This window comes from Dicentrarchus labrax, unplaced genomic scaffold, assembly GCF_905237075.1.
Source record: "Dicentrarchus labrax unplaced genomic scaffold, dlabrax2021, whole genome shotgun sequence".
Taxonomy (NCBI): domain Eukaryota; kingdom Metazoa; phylum Chordata; class Actinopteri; family Moronidae; genus Dicentrarchus; species Dicentrarchus labrax.
The window spans coordinates 17729215-17752999 of NW_026136707.1; positions in this window are offsets into that span (position 1 = coordinate 17729215).

The following is a 23785-nucleotide window of genomic DNA, read 5'->3' on the forward strand; positions in this document are numbered from 1 at the left end:
TGTCTGTGTGTATGTCTGTGTGCATATCAAAGAAATCTATGATTTTTCTTATACACATTTGTACTCAATCCCTATCCACTATCCCTTCCCCATTCTCCACTAGTAGCGTATTTAATTATGTGGCCTGTCTTGTTGTTCACCAGCTGTCTGGAATACTGTATGTAGCATGTTAATGGCCATTATGACTGGAAATTAAGCTATTATTCCTGATTAAGCAATAATATCTTCAGTTGCCTCCAGACAAGTAACTTTAGAGGGGTGGCAGACAATGATTAAGCTTTAACTCAAACTCCAAGTTGCACGCAGAAATATGCAATGTGCATAAATATACTGCACTGAACAATCATGCACCAATATGCCTCACCATCTCCTCTTCCTGTCAATATTACTTTTTTTGTTTTCTGGTCATCTGTGACACTTTCATTTCACATGTACATGTTTGTGTACATCCATGTTGGATTACACTATACTATATACATACTTTTTTATCTGTGCTTGATGTGCACAGTCATACAGTACTACACACGCATGCAGGTGTATCTCTGCCTTTGTGTGCTTATATGTGTCTGAGTGTGCACATTCACATACTGTATGTGCACATGCCTCTTTGTCACAGAGAGAAGGGGGTTGTATCCATCTTTCCCAGTCCATTTTTTGGAGATAATGACGGCCATTTCTTCTTCTCAGTGACTGATGACAGGCAGAACTAACCGCTAATGGCATGCCAGTGCTGGAGCGTGCCACTTATGTTATTTTTCCTGACAAGGCTCAGGGGAAGGCTTCATTTTTTTGACATTTGACCATGCAAATTCACTCCTGCTACATTATTCCACATTTACATCCATCTCTCACCCCTCCCAACCCCTCCTCTGTCTCCATCCACCCCACCCCACCTCTCTCTTTCCTTCAGAATCTGCTAGTGGTTGCAGACAGTAAAAGCTGGGCTAATAAAGTGCCATGAAAAAATCACTTAAATAGCAATACAAAAGGAAATTCTGAATAAAAAGCCCAACCTTTCCTGTTCTGTACCTTTCCAGATTAGACCTTTTTCAAAGCAAATGAGGCAGTCAAATGGAAAGCTGGTAAATGCAAAGGGATCTGCACAGTGCAGTCAAGGTGAATATGAGCGCCACCAAATAATTTATTGGCAAAGGAAATTTCAATTTGTGTCTCTGTGTATTGTCCTTTTTTTTTAAATCTCAGGTTGTGACAAACCCTTGTAGCTGCACATTGCAGATGGACCTTTTGATCTTGGAAACCACTCAGATGATTTGCAAGATTTATTATAAAAACTTTTAGAATGGATTAAATAATGAGGAAAAGAGCCACCATTAGTCAGGTTATATCAGAAACAGCAATGTGACAGTAAAAACACAGACGCATTCAGTATAGACTGATGCAAAGACAGAGACAGTCCAGAATTAACAGTAATTTGGATTTCTGAACAGATCGCAGATCTAGCTTGATGATCACCATCAAGTCAGCTCTCAGATTTGTATAGCCTCAGATTCTGCTATAATGAACAATTTATAGACAGACCCCTCTTTAAATTTATTTTTGGATTTTATTCTCCTTCTCTGCAAACTTTTTTTTATCCTTTAAAATTACTATTCCAACCCATTCAAGTTATGTTTTATGAGGTTATTTCACTCCTCGCATGATCAAACTACAGTATGTGCCTTCAGGAGCCACGCATCCATATTCAAAACCCCTTAGTTCACAAACATCAGGTGTGGTCCACAACCACTAATAAGGCATTCCTACTCATTGCTGCTTTTTTCATCTCATAAGTTAGTGATACTAGACCGCACTCTTATTAATGCACCAACTTTGTCTCCCTTCAGATTTAAAGAGCTATTGTCTCAATGGGTGGTATTGGTTTTGTGTGTGTGTGTGTGTGTGTGTGTGTGTGTGTGTGTGTGTGTGTGTGTTCATTCGTGCATATGTGTAGGTTTGCATATGCGTGTATGCTTACAGTAAGAAATTCTATGTGTTTGTGCTTTCCCAGCTGAGACATGAGTCTGTGCGTGTGGGTGTGTGCAGGAGTGTGTGAGAGAGAGAGAGAGAAGCAGGGGGTTGATGGGTCTTGGTGGGTCAGCACACCTGCTGCGGCTACAAGCACTCTGGGACAGCTAATGTTCTCTGAGCTGACAGGAATCTCCCCCACCACTCCAATGCCCAACCCTCCTCCCCCTCTCTTTCCCCTTTAGTTTGAGCTTAGATAGATTGCCCTTGTAACGGGGGCTAATAATGTGCCACAGAAGGCTTTTTAATGGGGAGGACTTTGATAGGTTTTCCAGGACACAGAAAAAGCCACACAGAGGAAGACATATGCATGGCATGCACATGAAGACAAGAACGGACACACACACTGATGCACACGTGCATGCCTGTGAACTCACAAACTTAAACAAATGTGCACACACATCCATGCACACACCCACACACACTCTACCTGTCGGCTTGTTTTACCACATTATTATGGCTGGCAGGGGGTCTCTGGCCCTCTGCTGTTCTCCAAAGGCAGCCTGTAATGTGTCAAGAGAGAGAAAATGAGGAAGGAGGGAATAGAGGAAGGAAAGAAAGAGGAAAAGGAGGAGGAGGTAGACTGCCAGCTGACAATGAAATAAAGCCCATTAGAGAGAAGTAAAATAACACAGGGAAGGAAGTGACAGCAGGCCTGTTACACACACAGCTTTACTGTCTTTAACTACTGTCAGCCCCACTGGGTGACAGCAGCTGCCATCTCTCACACATACACACATAAAGGCAGGCATATACGCATGCACACACAGGCACACAAACATAAGCATTCACACACAAAGGCTTGCAATCACACATTGTAATCACTTGTAATCATGCACATGCAGGCATGTGCAAATACAGATTTATAGACACACAAATACAGACACAGAATGCACATATCAGAACAGCACTGAAATGCACGCTGTTCTTGACAGTATGTTTGAAAGGTGTCGAAATGTTTGAAATTATTCATATATAATTTTTCATTATCAATATAATGATGCTTCAAAATAAAAACAAAAAATAAATTCAAAGCAAGAAATAATGATTCCACGTTATTCACTTCAAATACGCACTTACACTGTATTTTATACTGAAAAGTTTAATTGAATGTTTTGTCTTTTTTTGTATCCTGTTTTCTTCAACAAACAAAGTTAGTGTTTTCTAAAAAATGCCATTGACAGCTTCAAAAAAACATGCATGGAGTTTCCAGCACATATATGGACTAAATTGTGACTTTCAACATGTTAAATTTTTATTTTTACAACTATGGGGAATAACCTCCATTCTCACAATACATGTGATGGCGACTGGCTGATGCTAATTTGCACGACACGCTTGTCTCGACAACCTCATGCCTAAGACACACTGGACATACAGATGACACATCTCCATGACAAATCTTAAGGTTACCAGAAGCTGTTCCTCCTCTCTGCATCTATAAACTTCCCATTCTCATTAATCCTCTATCCTGATCCAACAAATTGGGGTGCAAGAGCTGCATGTGTCATTTCCTCCTTTCCAATGGCTATTGCAAAAGTGCCGTAATTAAAATTTGTATATGGTATAGTAGAATATGGCTGTACCTGTAATGAAGTTGATGAATAATGCATAGGAAACATGCACTTAATAAAAATAAATGCTATATCTGTTATTAAACTCCAGAAACACTCTATTTTAAGTGTATCATTATATGTCTACAGTCTATCTGCTGTCTACAGTGGACCTCCAATCAATAGATACATCACAAGATGACAAAATGAGCAAATGTTTATGGTCCTTTTGCAAAAGAACAGGATATTCAACTAAATTCATGTTCATGTGCTCCACTTTAAGAAAATACCGCTTTGTAAGCATCTGAGTTGAAGTCCACAGATTTCTATGGTCATTGAAATGTATGATTACAGTGATATGAGGCTGGCCCTTTGGAAATAAAATGGATGTCATGTAAAGGCAGATTTCACTAATGTTCTTGTCACCATGGTCATTCAAATGCATGTTTTAAAGTGACATAAGGCTGACCTGTCAGGAAAAATGGACTTTTAAATGATATGGGAAGAAGACTTGTAAAGCCAGGTCTCACTAATATTTTAAAATATTAATGTGTACCTCCATCAATGCGTGAGGGAGGGATATTTTAATAGATACTCAATTATTCATACCCATAAATAAAACCTGCTTACCTAGATTAGGACTAAAAACCCGTACTGGTTTATGAGGACAGGCTAATCTTGTATGTATGCAAAGGTTTTTGATGTTCAGCTGTGCCTGCACATTAAGTTCAGCCCACAGTCAGAGAAGCATGGCCATCATATATATATTTAATATTCACAGAACACAACTTTATACACCTTTATGGCACTGTATGCAATAGCTCAGCCACCTTGCATACTTCAGTATGCACAATAAATGTATAGTGAAGGCCAGTTTGTTAGACTGTCAAACCAATACATCACCAGTTTCGTGAGAAAACCATGTGACTTCAGTTACACTGGTTTTCATGTTACCCTTGCAGCCATTATCTACAAAGTAGTTTTTAGCATTTTGAAATGTATTGCATCACGTCATTGCATCTTGCTGCAGATGTTTATGAGCACACTGGAGAATACGTGTGTCCTTTCTTGACTAATCGTTATTAGTAGTACTGTATGTTGCATTAGTTTCCCAAGCAGCATGTGTACACAAATGAGCAATTAAGGTGTAACAGAAGATAATACAGACGGCTCCAGATTCAGTGTTTACAATGTGTATGAAGAGTTGTGTGACTTTAAACCAAAATCTAATAATATATACAGCAAATACATTAATTAATCTTAAAGTGAAGACTGTCTTGTAAATACAGTGAGGGACACTATTTATTTGAAATGAATGCTGAAACACTGTCTCTACTCAAACTCACCCAGAAGTAACTTGCTTGCCTCACCATGTGGTTGTTTTTCCTCAACTGACACGTCTGGTTTGTTTTATCCTCCAGATCTGTAAGACCACTTGTGAGAGAGAATTAACTGCTAATCAGTTTTAGTCGCAGGCTGTTAATATTTAATTGAATAAACAAACAGACACAAACAACTTAATGGGGAGTGTTATGATAATGTTTTGCATCTTCCCTTACTTAAAATTCTGTCATGAAAAATGTAATTATTGTTGACAAAATTAATCACATTATAATTAAGTTGTGGCAGAAGACAAGAGTTGTGAAAGTAGGTTAAACATGGAGCATTTTTCTTGAAGTTATTTCCTTGTTTTAAGTGTCGGTGCATCATCAGTTGCAGAATTAAATATGTTAAACAAAAAGTGAATATAATGTATTTTTTGCATACTAAGATACACACATTCATTTTTGAGTGTAAAGCACACAGTGTGATAAATCTAATTGCCACCAACCAATTGTAAATTTAGCTAGATTGTGCCTTGGTGAAAGCATTATTCATTAGTCTCTAAAATCCAGACAGTTTTCTGCTAGATGAGAGGATCAATGTGGAATGTGGACATACAATCTGAACGTAAGGTGTACCAATGTAATGTACCAACTGCTATAACATAACAGAATGAACATCCTTTGTGATTTAGGTTAACATACATTAACACATGCAGACATATGCACTCAACCACTCCTTACCTTATTGTGGTATTATTTCCCAGACATATCCAACAAAGAAAACCTAAATAGCTTAGGGAAACAGGCTGGGCCAGAAATAAGTAAAAACAAATTGAACTTTTTCCTCTTTGAAAAAAGAATCCTGCAAAACTGAACAGTCAGTTGCAAGAAACACTAAAATAAAAAAATAATACCAAGGTTCCATAACATTTTAATATTTAAAAATGTTTGTGACACATTAAATGAGATTACAACATTGAGCTTATGAGGTGTATATTGTTGTAGATACATTAACAAGTGTATGAATAAGTCAAGTTTTGCCTGAAAAAAAATATAAAATTACTTGAGTAATTTTACTGGTATTCATCAAAGATAGACATTACTTTCCAAAATAAGTCTGTTTTATACTGCATCGGCCCACTTCATCATAATACTTGTGTAGCACTATGGGGTTGTATCGCTAATGTACTAATACAAGTGAGGCAACATTCTTCCTTTTTTGGGTTAGGCGCATTGTGAGTGAAGTCATAAGGTTACATAAAATATAGAGATGCGTTGTTCATGCCATTATACCATAGTATAAAATGTATTAAAACAGACGTAATAGGTAAATACTAATGCTTAATATACACACATAAGCTTTAAAATGTCTGCATTGGTCTTAAAATGTATCATATTTTCTTTGATTCTGCCAAACTTGTGATTGTTTTCATGTTTTCATCCGACAACATCAATACAGCTCTTCATTCGCTGTTTTTGGCAGCTTCAGTGTTATGTAGTCAATTAAAGTGGACGCTCTAATAATCAGCGATCACTTGGTGAGAAAAGAGCAGGTCGGTATTATTGAAGCGACGGTGAGTGTTTAAAGACTTGTGATGAGGCAAGCTCAGTAAGCCTGTGGAGAATCTGAGAGGCAGGTTCCACAGATAATGAAGTCTTCAGCTGTGGTGAGGAACACAACTGTGTGTGTATGTCTGGGCATAATGATCCCAAATTGTGTAATTAATTATGAACACGTCTGAATAGAAGAGAGATTTCAATAAAGGCTTGAGATACATGCGGAATGAGAGGGAGAGGAGGAGAAAGAAAGAGATATAAAGATCGTTCCTCCTTTTGAGTTGTTTCCATCTTAATAAAGCAGCAGGGTGAGAGATGAGCCTGCTGTGCCCTCCTGTGGCCACAGCAGTGAAATATTGCCTGTCCCACTTCTCTGTCTGCGCCTAATTGGAATCCCTCTGAATTTGATTATTCTGCATTAGGAGTTCATCAATGAGTGTGGTTTTAACAACAATTTGTGGGGGGGGAGATCGCTGTATTACTCCCACAAAGCAGTAAAATAGGGTGATAGACCTTTAAAATAAATATGGATTGTGTGCATGTTTAAGCATTAAATAATGTGATACAGAAAAATGAAGGATGCATGATAAAATGCAGAGATTATGATGGTGGCTATTATGATTAAAACCTAGTTTGTTTTGTTGTGAGGAATTATTTGTATTCTACAAATTCCAAAACATAAATATTACTTTTTTTTTTTTTGTGCAAAATCCCTCTAGTATTATTGGACAATCAGAGCACACAATTAAGGTCCTTGTTACAGCCAACCCTAACTGGCACATGAAAAATTAACAAAAAAAAATAAAATAATGCTGCATGCTTTTTAGAGATCATTACCAGTGTTCATCTAATGATTGAAAGGATATGTACATTATATAGTTTAAATCAGTGTCAACATTCTTGTTTTGTTGGTGAATTTGCACTGCAAGCTGGCAAAACAATGACCAAATAATCAAGCCACCAACCAAGTCAGTTTTAAAATCCGTGAGACAGACAACCACCAATGCAGTCAGACAGACAGTTGGCCAACAAGCCACCCAGACAGGCATCTGAGCAGTCAGTCAGAGTGACAGCCATTCCACCAACAAGTCAATCAGACACTCAGCTAATCCTTTAGTCAGTCAACAAGCCAGTCAGCTATCCAGCCAGCTTGCCACTCATCGGGTTAGCCAGTCAACATGCCAACACGTCTACCAGTCATTTAATTTGCTCCCTCACAGCCGCTGAACAGGCAGCCAGTCTAAACTTCAAATAACCAGTCAGTCACTCAGTCAGCCAGACAGGGAAACCCGTTAACCTCTGCCAATGAGTCAACCACTCCGTCAGTTTAACCAATACCCTACCTGTCAGTTTAGCACAGTACATATTAAGTAGGGTTGGATAGCACACATGACCTTTCTCTCTACCAGTGTGGAGGAGCCGAATCATTAATATTACTATGGTAACCGCAGGGCAGAGACACAAACTGGGGATAAATAAAGACTGAACCATTTAAGGATGGCCTCCTCACACAAACATATGTGTATTCGCATATGCACAAGGACACACATGCACATACAGACACAAACACACACACAATATGGTGGCTGACATGTGCCCATCTCCTCTGTTCTGCCCTTGGAGAATCTAAATGCTAAATGTATGTGCATATTTTTTCATAGCAAGAGACATATTAGAATTTTTCTAGCAACACCCCCCCCCCCATAACCCACCATCCCCATCCGCCGTCTCCCATACGGAGGACATGAAAGAGTCTGAAGCGCATAATGCTGGAGGAATTAAGGGATTCCTTGGTGGCCCTGAGTACCAGGGGCCATCGTAATGACGAGGAGGCTTAAGCGCTTTGTATCTTCCCTTTTACCCCGCTCTGTCTCTCCCTTTCTATCATTTTTCATATTTTTGAGGGCGTCATTAAATATTCATCATGAGGTAAAGTAATGATCATTTGTTTGCTATCGAAAGAGGCAAATATATGAGAACACAGAACTCTCTTGTTTGGAATGGGAGGAGATACAGAGATGAAGGAGGAGGAGGAAAGTGTGTTCTTGTCTGTGTGTCTGCATGTGCCCGCTTTATGTGTGTGAATTTGTTTGTACATATTGGATTAAATAAATCTTTATATTAAGAATTTAGTTCCTAAACCTCTGTTACATAATTATTCTGTTTTTAATAAATTGAATATCATATGCAAAAGGGAAAGACTGCCAAAAAGACACAGTTTCTTCATTTTCCCCTGTGAGTTTATGGCAGATGATCTCACTCTTCTCTTTTATCTCTTCTTCTCCAATGATGGTTATTGATCTGGGTCAAAGGGAGCAGAGGGAAATTGATTGAGAAACTCTAGGATGGTCAAAGAGGAAGGATTCCCACTAGGCCTGATTGGTGTTGTATGCTTCATATGGATCTCTCTCTCCATCAGGGGCCACTTACCATCTCACCACCACTGTCAAACATTATATTGTAGACGGACCGATGCTCTAATCTTCCCTTATGTGAGTACAGCAGTAATTTGGCCCTAAAGAGTAAACAGTGTTGACTTTATCCAAGGAGAAAATTACACTATGAAAGCTTGTTTTTGACAGGAGATGTTTGGATATTATCTTGTGAAGTTGATGGTAAAAAAATAAGCCAGCATGCACTATTCATTCTTATTATTTGAGTCTCGAGTCATGTGTTCTACATCATGTTGAAAACCATTAACAGCACATATCCACTAGAGGGAGAGATTGGACTGCTTATATATATATATATATATATATATATAAACCTTTTCCATTCACATTCTTTGAGCAGTATGTTTCATTCAGGGAGATAGATGTTGCTAAACTATTTAGTCTGACTGCATTAATTAGTGAGGGGGTTTTGCCTTCTGCTTAACATGACTTAAGCCATAATACTACTGCTATAACCACAGTTTGATATTTCATTTGTTATTGATGTCCCTACTTTGTATCTATGTTTATATTTTATTTACTATTCAAATAATATTTCTCAGCCATGGAGGTCAGTGTGGAAGAATTTGGGGATTTTTCTCTTTGTCTATCTGTGTTGTACCGTTTTTATGTGCATTAGGGTAGCAGTTTTACTGCAAAATAAGAAATCGTAACCATTAATGCAAATTCAACCAATCCCCAGGAATTCTCCACGACCTTGCAATTTTGTCCCATCACTGCAACTTTTCTTTTTTCCTAGGCAAAACATAAAGCCACGCGTCACCAAACTCACTGCCTTGTTTCTAGTTGTGAAGATGAAGACCATGCAGACATGTGCAACAGGAACCATTCACATTTACAACAGTTCAATTTTATTCTCACTGAACAAGCTGCCTTTGATTTTTAATAATTATATAATAATAATAATAATAATAATAATAATAATAATAATAATAATAGATAGATAGAATAGAAACAATTTTTTAAATTTTCACTTTCTCCCACAATTTCATTGCAAAAACAATTCCAGAAAACACTGCTACACAGACTACTAATTTGCAGCAGCAAATAAAGGTGTAAGTTACAGGTTAGGTCCCTATAGTTCTGTATAAGTACAGGGCTCCACTTTCATGTGGCACCTTAGTTTAACCAGGTTTTATGTTTTCACATGGGACAATTTAATTGCGAAGTTAAATCACAATTGCTACTAAATTACAAACACGTTATTTTGCAATTAAAGTATCATTTTCAGTTGATATACACAATATCTTTTGTCCTATTTTTGATGTTTTAACTTTTCTTTGTGATCTTGTTTAGGGGATACCTTTTTCATTTAAACAAAGATAAATCAATTATTCACCGTTTGACAGCCCGAAGGAGCCCAAAGGAATCGAGTAAGTAAAAGAAAATCTATCTGCCCACCAGTGATGGCAAGTACTGTAAACTCACTCAAGTGTGGCAGGTCAGATTCATGTTTTCTGTTAGTTTTGGCGTTCTTCCCCATGAGGGGGAAAGTGAACCTCTGTCAAAGTGTCACATTCAGGTAACACTTGTCTTGATCAAAGCTGGCACCCGGCTGGCCCAGATTGTTTAGATGTGCACGCGCGCACACACACACACACACACACACACACGCGCACACGCGACACGCGCACACGCACACACACACACACACACACACACACACACACACACACACACACACACACACACACACACACACACACACACACAAAGAGAGTACATGTTCAGTGCATGTATACACAAGTACCTATAGCATATGCTTGCAAAAACATCATAGTGCACGCTCATAGTATGCACACAAAGACAACATGGACATTACAAGCACCACCAAGCACCACCAAGCACACACACGCTCATGTGCACAAGTATAAATAGGGACTGACACACGCATACTGTATAGGCCACACAGATTTTAACACACACACACACACACACACACACACACACACACACACACACACACACACACACACACACACACACACACACACACAGAGGAAAATGAATACCTTTTGAGGGAAAATAAGGGAAGCCTAAGGGAAGAGTGTTAATCCCCTTTGTTGTTATCGATGTTAATTGAAAGAATGAGCTCTATAATATGGTCCCCTGCTGGGTGATTACTTAGCCCAAGCATAGCCTGGCACGATTCATAAACACTTCCAAGAATAACTGAATTACAGCCATTCTCTGAACTATCACTTTTAATAAGGTGACAAACCCCTCACTTCTTGTGGAGGACAATGTTTATTTGAAGACACTGATCTGTTCAGCAGCGGGTGTTTTGTCATTTGAGAAACAAAAGATTTTAGAGCAGTAAAGAGACAGAGAAAGGGGTGAAACAGAGAGAAGCAAGGAAACAGAGTCACTCACCTTTCTCTTGGATTGACCCATATTCTTATTGGCTCAGGGTCAAGCAGAGTTCAGTGACAGTTTACATGCAGTGTCAGGTGACCCATGAAGTCATCCAAGTTCTCTGTAATATTTATAGTACTTAACCTCTCCCAAGTTTTGTGGGAAATATGGCTTTAACTCCACAGAGCAATAAGTCCAAAAAGACACACACATATATATATATAGTTTGCACAATAAGGAGATACATATATGTAGATAGATATATTAGTGAAATAATTTGCTATCAATTCAGTGTATTTCATTTTTGTGTAGATCTAATGGTTAAACTTCCAAATCTGCCATATTCTTGTAGCTCTGCGAAGGAGCTAATCTGGCATGTGATGATTGGTGCACAAAAGTGGCACTGCAATTTTCTACATATTTCAAACTTTAATGACCTGAGAAAGATTGTACCGATATCCGTTCTAAGGCTTATATTTCTGTGGATGCAGCTTTATGTGCGCCCACAGGGAGCCTTATGTGGCTCCAGGGGGTTCTCAATGTAAGAACAACCCCTGACCAGCTGTTCACAGGATCTATAGCAGAAATGGAAGGCATCTTCCCACTGCAATTTTCACCTCGTAGACCAAGCATGTGTCACACACAGGGAGAATGGTGCAGGGATTTCCCCCATTCAGCTGAAATCGTTTTCTGGATTTCTCCTGTTTTATTGGGGGAGTTTGGTATAACTAACATATTAACCCCCCATGCCCCCTGTGAACAGTGAATATAGTTTTACTGCTACGTGGTAGAGGGGAATAGATCCTGTCCTAACAATAACCAATTTAATTTCTAAAGAAATAAGAAATGGTTTTGAAGAAACTTCAATCTAAATTAACATATTTTTTTTGCAGATCATCACACAGATGATCACATAGTTCCAAGTGTTATAATGTTTAACCAAAGTGGAAAAAACTACTAAAAAAGAGAAAAGTAAAGGCTTTTCAAATGTCAGCAACAACCTCATCATTCAGGAAAAATTCATTCTTAGCATTTACTGTATGCCCTCTGGTGGCCAAAGGGTGTACAGCTACAAATGTACACACATAAACACATGCTAAAATATAGCACATTGAGTACAGTATACACACACAAACTGCTAATATGTGACTGCTGATCAGCAGTCAGGTGTTGACTTACCCTCAGTTTGGCTCAAATATCAAAACCTCATCAATACCGCAGAGGCATAGGCCTAACTGCATTTAAATGCCAGCGTGGAAGTGTTTTTACTGATAAGTTCACAACAGGCACATGTATCACGCATTATCACTAATCTACAAATTGCACATGCAAATAGTATGCATACACTGTGCATGCATGCCTAACATCTAAGCAGGTGCCAGTCATTCATCTTGTCAGTCTTTTTTAGGTACAGCAGCTCTAATTATCCTACAATCACAGAATTATATTTTTTCCTTTGAAAAGAAAATTACAGCCCCCCTCTCTTTTTTATTCATTATGGAACGCAGCCTTGGCTCTGTGTCTCTCTCTCTGTGTCTGTGTGTGTGTGTGTGCGTGTGCGTGTGCGTGTGCGTGCGTGTGTGTATCTGCATGGGGGCTGGGTGTGCATGTATCCATGCCTTAAACTGTAGAAGCAAGCACAGAAAGAGATGCTGACAGTCTTCAAACATTTGGCGCAGACCCTAGATATGTTACCATCTTAATTAGCTTGATTGAAATGCACTCTTGGATTATCACGCAAAGGTTTCCAGTCATTAGACGGAGGTTGTTTGTTACAGAATGAAAAACATAAAATGTGGCTCTTCCAGCCTAGTTTCCATTCAGTTCCTCTATGGTACAGGAGGTAGAGAAACATTTTGCTTCTTTTTACCATTCTTTTTTTCAAAAAAAAGGGGGGCTAACTGCAGAGAAAACATACATACACAGTGTACGATATAATGTTCTATATTATTTCAGTTAACTGTCAGAAAAATAAATTCCCATAACTTTGCAAGTTTTGTGAGCTGCAGCTGCTAATGTTGGCCCAAAAAGTAAATACCACTTATCTGTTTACAGTCTAGTTTTGACTTGATTCTTTTCTAACTGCCCCAATTTGAATAGTACATTCTAACACTGCATGAACGTTATCTGGAATATGTTTTAATTTCTATCTTCAAAGTAGTCGTTATTGTTCATATATAATATGATATCTCACAATGTGTGCCAGGGGGGACACAAACCTGGTACCCTAAGCCAACAATAGTCCACGAAGCAAGATAACCATATCTTAAATTAATGTTTCAGTGTCAAGTATAATGAATAAAGGTTTGCTCTTATGAAAAATGGAAAGACAAGTTGCAAATACTGAAACCTACTCAATAACAAGGAAATAGAGTGCAACAACCCATTATAGTACTTTGATGTTTGTGCTGGAGTTTATTGGAGTAAGCATTCGTAATTACCTGCCAAATGTGTAAAAACGAGATTTAATGTGGAAATTAAATTCAACAGTCAAACTTTCTGTATGCAACCAACTTACGTTGAAGCCAGTATTTTCCTAGCATTCATCATTTATGCCAGGTCAGTCTTTATCATACTGGAAACCTGTGTAGCTGGCTCAAAAAAGAAAAGAATTGCAAAGAAAAAAATATTTACACACCAGAATTTGTATGGTACGTGTTTCGGTTACCCCATTCAACAAAAACTGTCAGCAATTAAATTAAATGCAGCTCAGGAATTCCACTTCTGATGGCATTGATCTTTAGATAATTGTGAAACCACCCCTTAACTACTATAGATTTTCTGCGAGTTTATGTTCAACTGACTACTGTGGATAATCTGTTTGCCACAATACTCAGGCACTGACATAATCCTGGATGTGGACATGTATTCAAAGTGAAGAGGTATTCAAACCAACCTTGTTTCAAATAGTGAAGTACAAAGCCTTGATTGGACAATGACTGAATTAGACCATGTAAAAGCCTACCTCAGACACCCTTCCCTGATTTCTAATCAGCTTAGTCTAATGATGTTTTCAGTCAAATAACTAATGAGCTGTAACAGCTCTGCAAGTCACTGATTGATGTATTTTGAGTGGCCTGCTTTTTATAGCGAGGGATTAAGGGTGGGTACCTAAACAATGTAAGAGTGATTGACGAGATGTTTGGAATATCATTTGAGACTTGTTGGTCCTCTGCATCTCTCTATTTCTCAGTTTCACACCCTTCTCTTTCTTCCTCTCTGTGGGTCATTACATAGCTTTCCATGGGGGTCACCCAACGCCCCGTCCAGTCACACACTGCCGTGCCATGTCCACTCTTATACAGATACTCTCGCACAAACATGTATAAATCTAACACAGTTTTCTCCCATCTGCGCTACCCACAGTACTTGCCATCATAGTGGAGCCTTTGCCCTCACAATGCCAGCCTTTGTCAGATACATTAGGTATTCATGAGGTATTCACGAAACCTGGCACAGGTGAGCACTTCAAGTAGGCACTCATAGAACTAGATTGGAGTATTGTATGTAGAGGCAACAGTGTGGGATTAGGAGAAAAACGTCATGCAAGACACAATTTATAAATATAGATTGTGCCATAACTTAGAAAAAAACTGAATTGGACTTAAATGCAACCCCGTACATACAGCTGGATGTCTTGGGTTATTTAATAAAGATGAACTTGAAGCAGGTGTAGGTAGGCAGGCAGAATAATGGATATAAGTCCATGAAAAGTAAGAAGCCCAACACGGGAACACAGGGAAAGGCAACCTGAGACAAAGTAACCAGGGATGAAAAAAAACAGGAGAAAACCAAGAACAAGGTATCCACAGATGACAGATTGACCTAAAAGAGGGAATTTCAGAGCATGTACAGCATCTCTCATGTATGTGTTTGTGATGTGATAAATCCAACAAATGATTTACTTTGACAAACCAATGGTTTTACAATCATCTAAAAAAAAATTATTGTTATCTGGGTAGACAACCCATGTGTCTTGGTTATTCCAATTATAAATCCCCTGTCACTAATCAATTAAATGCTACTAGCCAAGATTTACAAGTTACTACATACTGTATTCAGGAAAACTACTGAAAAAAAAGTTGCATTTTAAGTTACAGCTAATATATATATATATAAAATATTTTACTTAAGCCCATGGCAAGTGAAGCCTAGGTTTGTGCCACCAATGTGTGGCAGGTAGCACAAAGCACAAGAAAACCGGGTAATGATAAGAAAAAGACATATGGGTCAACATCATCGAACAAGGTCAACGTTGGAACTGATTGAGTGCAGCAGCAAGGTGTAAGATCCAAGCAGCATGTGTGTACTTTTAAGTAACATGTAGCTCGCTGCAAAATTTTAGCTCTTTGTGAGTGTGCCACTCAGGCCCGGCCCTAACCAATTTGGCGCCCTAGGCAAGATTTTAGGTGATGCCCCCCTTGCATGACAATAAATTCCACTGGCAGTTATATTCATACATATACTCATGCAAGAAACTGAATAGCTTTGTCTTTGACATTTTATTTTATTTTTAGAGAAACAAGTTGCTCAATCGAAACAGTTAACAAGTAATATAAATAATATATATAAATAAATAATACAAGAAATATAAATAGCACACACAAAGTATAAAATGTAACTACCTACAAATAAAAACTGTAAACAAGTGATAAAATAAATGAAACTACACCACCACCTAGTCATCCTCACATCACCTGCTACAGTTGTACTCTCCTAGTCTTTCTTGCAGCAAAGTCGACTACAACATCATCATATGACAACTGATTTGAGACCACATGTTTGATGCTTATGATGGAAAGTCCACTGAGACATTCTTGCATCATAGTAGATCTCAGGTAAGGTTTAATGAGTTTGAGCTTGGAGAAGCTTCTTTCAGCAGCAGCCACTGTGACAGGAAGAGTTGGGTGTGTCTAATAATAAAGGAAATGATTCCAAGAATAAAATTAAATAATAAAAATGAAAAACCTAAGAGATGCATTACTTTCACTGTACTGTACGTGAATGATATACAGTGCATTTTTTTCTGATATGCAAATTAGATTAGATTTAATCTTATTGTCATTACAGTGAAATGCTGATTAGCAGAATGCAAAGAAGCAGTAAACTGCAGTATAATATAACATATGGGAATGTATTAACATTAATGATGTGCACTTTAACATGGATGTAAAGTTTAACACTATTAACACACTTTAGACAATCCTGAACTGTAACACAACAAACAACAAGGCTTACAACTCTAATATATGAAGGTGTGTGAAAGGAATAGCATTTGACTGACTGTTACAAGCAGAGCAAAGGTTAGCTCACTGATAATAAATAAAAATAAAAATGCAGACAAATGTAAACACCTGCTGAATAGATCTAATCTTTACAAACTTACTTATGAGAAATATAAGGTGGGAGTATCACTTTTTTCCATAACAGCTGTTAGGCCCCCTGCATAAGATGAACTGACGTTAAAACGAGCTACCGCTATTTATTGATAAGGTTACTATCGTTCTGCAACAGGCAAATCATTTCATGACCTTATCTTCACTGTTCCTCTGTCTTTGTCGCGTTTTTCCTCCTCTTCTTTTCTTTTTCTCCTTCCCTGGGCACTGGAAAGTTTTGGTCGTTTTGACATTGTTAATAGTTTCTGGGGTGACGTCAGAAAACTCAACCATCTCTCAGAGAGCAGGTAGAGGAGGAGTGGGGGCGGAGTGCTTAATAAAGTCTTATTATCATTTAATAGGCTTTGCTATGCAGTTAAATTAATGTGGGATTATTTTTTTCATACTAAGAAATAATAGCACCAACTAGTTTTAGTATAAAAATATTGAAAGTTGCACCTTTTTTTTCCTTCTTCCCCCATTGTGGCGCCCCCTAGATGGACGGCACCCTTAGCATTTGCCTATACTGCCTATGCCATGGGCAGACACTGGTGCCACTGATCACATGTAGATAGAAAAACTGTTAAATTCATCATCTCACAAATGCCTATTAAATGTGCATCTTTTTTGCCAGGTCTCATTTTCCTCATGTAATTCACACTTTGACACAAGAAACATATACACATTGATTTAGAAAACACAGATATGGTGTATCATATTACAAGACACAGTTTCCTTGTGGGTAAATGCTTGTTCAAAAATCCTTAAAAAAAAATCAGGACAGAACAGAGTGTGTAGAGATGACAGCATTGAGTATAAGCACAGTGGAAAAATGGAGACTTAAACTTGAATAATAGATGGCTACAGCTAACCCCCCTGAGATCTTGGTTAAAGTGAGGGGTTCAAGGGTTCAAGTATAAAAGTCTGGATGTTGTACAAATCCCCCACAGTTCCATAGCCACCAATCACCTCTTAAAAAGGTTTTTTTTTTTTTTGAGCTAAATTGACACTGACACATCTCGAAGAGAAGTCTCCATGCCTGATAAATCAACATCCTGCGCATCAACAGGAACAAGGAAAACGTTTAAAAGCACCTGTTAGGATGAAAAATTCCTTTTGACAAGTGCCGGATTGCTTTAGTCAACACAGCAGGTGTATTTATTCAAAACTTTTCACTTGGCTCTGTTCTTCCCGCAAATAGCAAAGACATCTAATGGGAAAATTCAGACAGTTGATAAAAACAACGGGTAAGAAATGTTTTTGGTCAATTGGAAAGTGAGTGTGAATTAAGTGTGTAATACATTACAGGGAAGTCCATTCCTCCCTCAATACTGTGAAACTTATTCATGTATCAAATCTACAACCCACGTACGAAATGGATTCTGCTTATCCACACAGCACATTTTTATATCACAAAATACCCAAAATATCTGCTCAATATACTGCTTCCTGCAGTGGGACTACATGGTGACCAGTGAATGCGGATTACTTTTGAAAATGAGTTGTATATAAACACACAGTAATTCTTTACAGATGATGGCTTGAAACTCCAGGTACTTATATGGTGACAGGTTGTGCTGTCCATAAAAAACTTGTAAGTGTCATAACATGGCAACTGTATCATTTTATAACCAGTATCACCACAACAGATGAATGGGTTACATTCAGAGTTAGTTACATGATCATGACAGACTAACATCCTCACCCTAATGCCTCAGCTGCAACACAGTCAGGGCAGCTGCTACCAAGGGAGGCTGTTTCCAATGAAAGGGATTAGTGAAAACCAGTTGCCAGTGGATAAATTAGAGCTATGGGAGCAAAAGGGTCTCCCTGAAACAGAACACATGTTGGCACCATGAAACAGAAGCACACACTTTTACACGAGACCACATAATATACATATGCAGGGAGAGCACATAAAAATGTTGCTCTAACTTCCCTCCATTTGGATGTGCAGTTTTTGTTTTGTAATTAACAATTTCCCAGCAACATTACAGTGTGTTTTACAAGTGCAAAGGACATCTAGTGGCTTTTGAACCACTGACATGGCACAGAGTCACAATAACTCATATTCAGGAGAGAGAAAATTGTCTATTTGACAAACATCACCATTTCTGAGCTTTGGTCATAATTTCACTTGACATTGCCCATAGATTCTACAGTGCAGAGGAGCATTTTAGCATCACTTGGATTTCAATCAGGAAAAATTCATTTGGATAAACAAATATATTTAATTGAAATGTGCAAGATAAGTTTTTGGTGATTAGATCCCATCGTGAGGTTGAGGTATTTGAAGGGGTTTGTGAAGCTGTGATTTGTATAGTAAACCCCATGATGGAGTCTAGACACTGGTGGTGGTGGTGGAGGAGGAGGATGATGAGGAGAATGGTTAAAGATGTGTATGTGGGGCGCCCGGTAAGCTCAGTGGGTAGAGCTGGTGACCCATGTACCGAGGCTGAGTCCTTGCTGCAGCGGCCCAGGGTTCGAATCCGACCTGCGGCCCTTTGCTGCGTGTCATCCCCTCTCTCTGCCCCCCTTTCCTGTCTGTCTCCGGCTGTCCCTATCAAAATAAAGGCAATAAAAAGGCCAAAAAAATTACTTAATAAAGAAAAAAAGATGTGGATGTGATGAGAAGGGGACTTGTGATGATCTCAACCTGGGCACTGGATATGATTAACTGGAGGTGAATGTTATGAGGGGCCATCAGGGACATTATTCAGAATTACCTCTCACAAACACGTGAAATGCTCTTACATACACTACTGAAACACTATCACATAAACAACTGAAAAATTATTCGCTTGCACACACTACTGAAACGCTCTCACACATACAAGTGAAACGCTCTTATATACACTACTGAAAAGCTCTCATACATACATAGAAGTGAGTGAAATGCTCTCGCACACACTAGTGAAATGCTGTCGCACATACAAGTGAAACGCTCTTATATACACTACTGAAACCTAACCCTAAACTTGCCATTTTGTGTCCCTCCAACAAAACTCCTCTGTAAATCTGAATAAAAATAATTTATATATATATAGTTTTGTTTCCTTGATATGTCTAGTAACATAAAAACTAATTAATAGTTTTTTTTCTTATGTTTTTAGAGTTTTAAACCCTTTTTTGTGCAAAGCATCTTGCAAGAAATGTATAAATGGCCTGTCCCATAAAAACTTAAACTTATATAAAGCCTCAAGTGTTGTTTCATTACTCATGAATGGGTTTTATTCTTAATATGTGTTAAATGTTGAAAAAAAAAATTTACTCAGGTCCCTGGGTTGTTGTCAACCCTGTTACTTTTGATGAAAACACCCCTTCAGAGATAACGGACTGTTCCGAAAGTTGCATCCTAGTGAAATCATCTGCCTTTTATGAAGTTGATGGTGAGAAGACAAGTGAGTGTCCTCTTCTTTTAATGAATTTTCTTTGAGTTATGCAATGTCTGACAAAGGGGGACAAGCTCATTGTGTTAGCCCTGTTACCACAAAAGCATACTTTAAAAAGTTTGTTTGAAATTTTAAATGTACATATATAACAACATTAAGCCTCTCATGAATGCACACCATGTGGTGTCATGACATTTACCACAAGGCTAGTAATGGCTGCCAATAACATTTTATAATTCAATTCAATTCAATTCAATTTTATTTGTATAGCGCCAATTCATAACAGAAGTTATCTCAGGACACTTTTCAAATAGAGCAGGTCTAGACCGAACTCTTTAAAACATTAATTACAGAGACCCAACAGTACCACCATGAGCAAGCACTTGGCGACAAGGGCAAGGAAAAACTGCCTGTTAAAAGGCAGAAACCTAGGACAGATCCTCCGGCTCTAGGTGGGTGGTCGTCTGTCTCGACCAGTTGGGGTGAGAGAGAGAGAGAGAGAGAGAGAGGCAGAGAGAGAGAGAGCGAGAGACAGACAGACAGGTGCACAGCAACAACAGTATTGGCAATGGCAATCTAGCAGGACCATGGCAGGAGGCTCCACCAGGATCGACAAGAACCTGCGAGACGAGAAAGCACAAGAACTCCAGGGAAGAAGTGAAGTTAGTATAAGTATATGCTTTTGTGTGTACATGAAAATATACTTTTCTTTCCAATAGTATTTACATAATTAACATGTTTTTGCAGGTTTCATACCTAAATATCATGTTTTTCTATTTATTCTACTGATAGGCGGGCTACAATTTGTTGAGGTTACTGACCTATACTGATCTATCTTAATACACTATCAGTGCGTTGTTTTAGGAATGTGCTTTATAAATCAAATTCATTATTATTTTTATTATTATAACTTACTACATGAAATAGATTAGTGTTAACAATAAAGTGATTGATGTGTTTTATATGATTTTGCTAGGATGCCTCATTCTGCAGCTGAGAAACAACGCAGATACAGACAACGTAGAGATGCTGATCCTGAGAGACGAGAAGCATACAGTGGGTACGGAAAGTATTCAGACCCCTTTAAAAATATCACATGGTCATAAGTATTCAGACCCTTTGCTGTGACACTCATATTTAACTCACATGCTGTCCATTTCTTCTGATCCTCCTTGAGATGGTCCTGCTCCTTCATTGGAGTCTAGCTGTGTTTAATTAAACTGATTGGACTTGATTAGGAAAGGCACACACCTGTCTATATAAGACCTTACAGCTCACAGTGCATGTCAGAGCAAATGAGAATCATGAGGTCGAAGGAACTGCCCAAGGAGCTCAGAGACAGAATTGTGGCAAGGCACAGATCTGGCCAAGGTTACAAAACAGTTTCTGCAGCACTCAAGGTTCCTAAGAGCACAGTGGCCTCCATAATCCTTAAATGGAAGAAGTTTGGGACGACCAGAACTCTTCCTAGACCTGGCCGTCCAGCCAAACTGAGCAATCGTGGGAGAAGAGCCTTGGTGAGAGAGGTAAAGAAGAACCCAAAGATCACTGTGGCTGAGCTCCAGAGATGCAGTAGGGAGATGGGAGAAAGTTCCACAAAGTCAACTATCACTGCAGCCCTGCACCAGTCAGGGCTTTATGGCAGAGTGGCCCGACGGAAGCCTCTCCTCAGTGCAAGACATATGAAAGCCCGCATAGAGTTTGCCAAAAAACACATGAAGGACTCCCAGACTATGAGCAATAAGATTCTCTGGTCTGATGAGACCAAGATTGAACTTTTTGGCGTTAATTCTAAGCGGTATGTGTGGAGAAAACCAGGCACTGCTCATCACCTGCCCAATACAATCCCAACAGTGAAACATGGTGGTGGCAGCATCAGGCTATGGGGATGTTTTTCAGCTGCAGGGACAGGACGACTGGTTGCAATTGAAGGAAAGATGAATGCGGCCAAGTACAGAGATATCCTGGAAGAAAACCTCTTCCAGAGTGCTCAGGACCTCAGACTGGGCCGAAGGTTCACCTTCCAACAAGACAATAACCCTAAGCACACAGCTAAAATAACAAAGGAGTGCCTTCGGAACAACTCTGTGACCATTCTTGACTGGCCCAGCCAGAGCCCTGACCTAAACCCAATTGAGCATCTCTGGAGAGATCTGAAAATGGCTGTCCACCAACGTTCACCATCCAACCTGATAGAACTGGAGAGGATCTGCAAGGAAGAATGGCAGAGGATCCCCAAATCCAGGTGTGAAAAACTTGTTGCATCATTCCCAAGAAGACTCATGGCTGTAGTAGCTCAAAAGTGTGCTTCTACTCAATACTGAGCAAAGGGTCTGAATACTTATGACCATGTGATATTTCAGTTTTTCTTTTTTAATAAATTTGCAAAAATTTCTAGATTTCTGTTTTTTTCTGTCAAGATGGGGTGCTGAGTGTACATTAATGAGAAATAAAATGAACTTTTTTGATTTTAGCAAATGGCTGCAATGAAACAAAGAGTAAAAATTTTAAAGGGGTCTGAATACTTTCCGTACCCACTGTATTTGGAAAAAGAGAAGGAAAAGTGGAGAAAGGACAGAGACACAGGGAAAAAGCTGTCTGTTAGTGAACTAAATGACAGAGAAAGGAGAGCCAAGCGGCTGAATTGGAGAGCAGCACAAGTGAAATGCAGAACAGCCAAAGCAGCAAGTGCAGCAGCCATAGATCAGTGCATGACACCCCCTCAACCAGTCAGAGGAGCATCTGACAGAAAAACCTCAGGGACCCCAGGAGATCGACTGGAATAATGATGAAATCATTGGCGAATGGTGTGTCCTGAAATATGATAAGGAGCTCTACCCAGGAATCATCATGGCAAAAGATGAAGGATATGCCCAAGTGAACTGCATGCACCGTGTTGGCCAGAATAGATTTTTTTTCTAAGTATATTTTTTGGGCTTTTATTGCCTTTATTATAGTGACAGCTGAAGATAGACAGGAAAGGGAGTCAGAGAGAGGGGATGACACGCAGCAAAGGGCCGTAGGTCGGATTCAAACCCTGGGCCGCTGCAGCAAGGACTCAGCCTCGGTACGCGGGTCGCCAGCTCTACCCACTGAGCTATCCAGGCGCCCGTTTGTAGACATTTTGAGACTGATTCCTGCTTCTGTTAGAGCACGGCACGTAGAGATACAGAGAGACATCTGGTCAAAACTTGTTGGGTAGGCAAACAGGAATGTTACATGAAGTGATCGGGTGAGGGTTAGGGTTTGCACTCTATACGTTGGAGAAAAATAGACATACTGAGCTACACAGGTGTGAGAAAGTTCTGAAAATCTCATATCCATCAAGGAAAGGTGTGGATTCCTCTGCCGTTTGTCACTGCATTCTGCTACAGTTCATTTCCAAGATTGTTGACAGGGAGGTTGTTCCGCTGTCGCTCATTGCAGAGGTTCACTGCTTTAACTGGGTACCACTGATTGCGTCAAGGGGCACAGCAGATATAATATTAGGCTTTTGTTTCTTCTGTTAAGGCCAAACATGTTCAACACATCCTTTATTTGTTATGTAATTTCAATATCCTTCATGTTTAAAAAAACAATTGGAATACATTTACATACAGAGTATCATCATTTTTCACCATCTTCTTTGCTAAAACCTCTCAATAAATCTGTCTCCAAAATATTCAGATTAGTCATGTTGAATGAAAGATTTATTAATGTCCCAATATACCTTGATTATAGCCATAACTGTAACTTAAACAAGCAGTATAA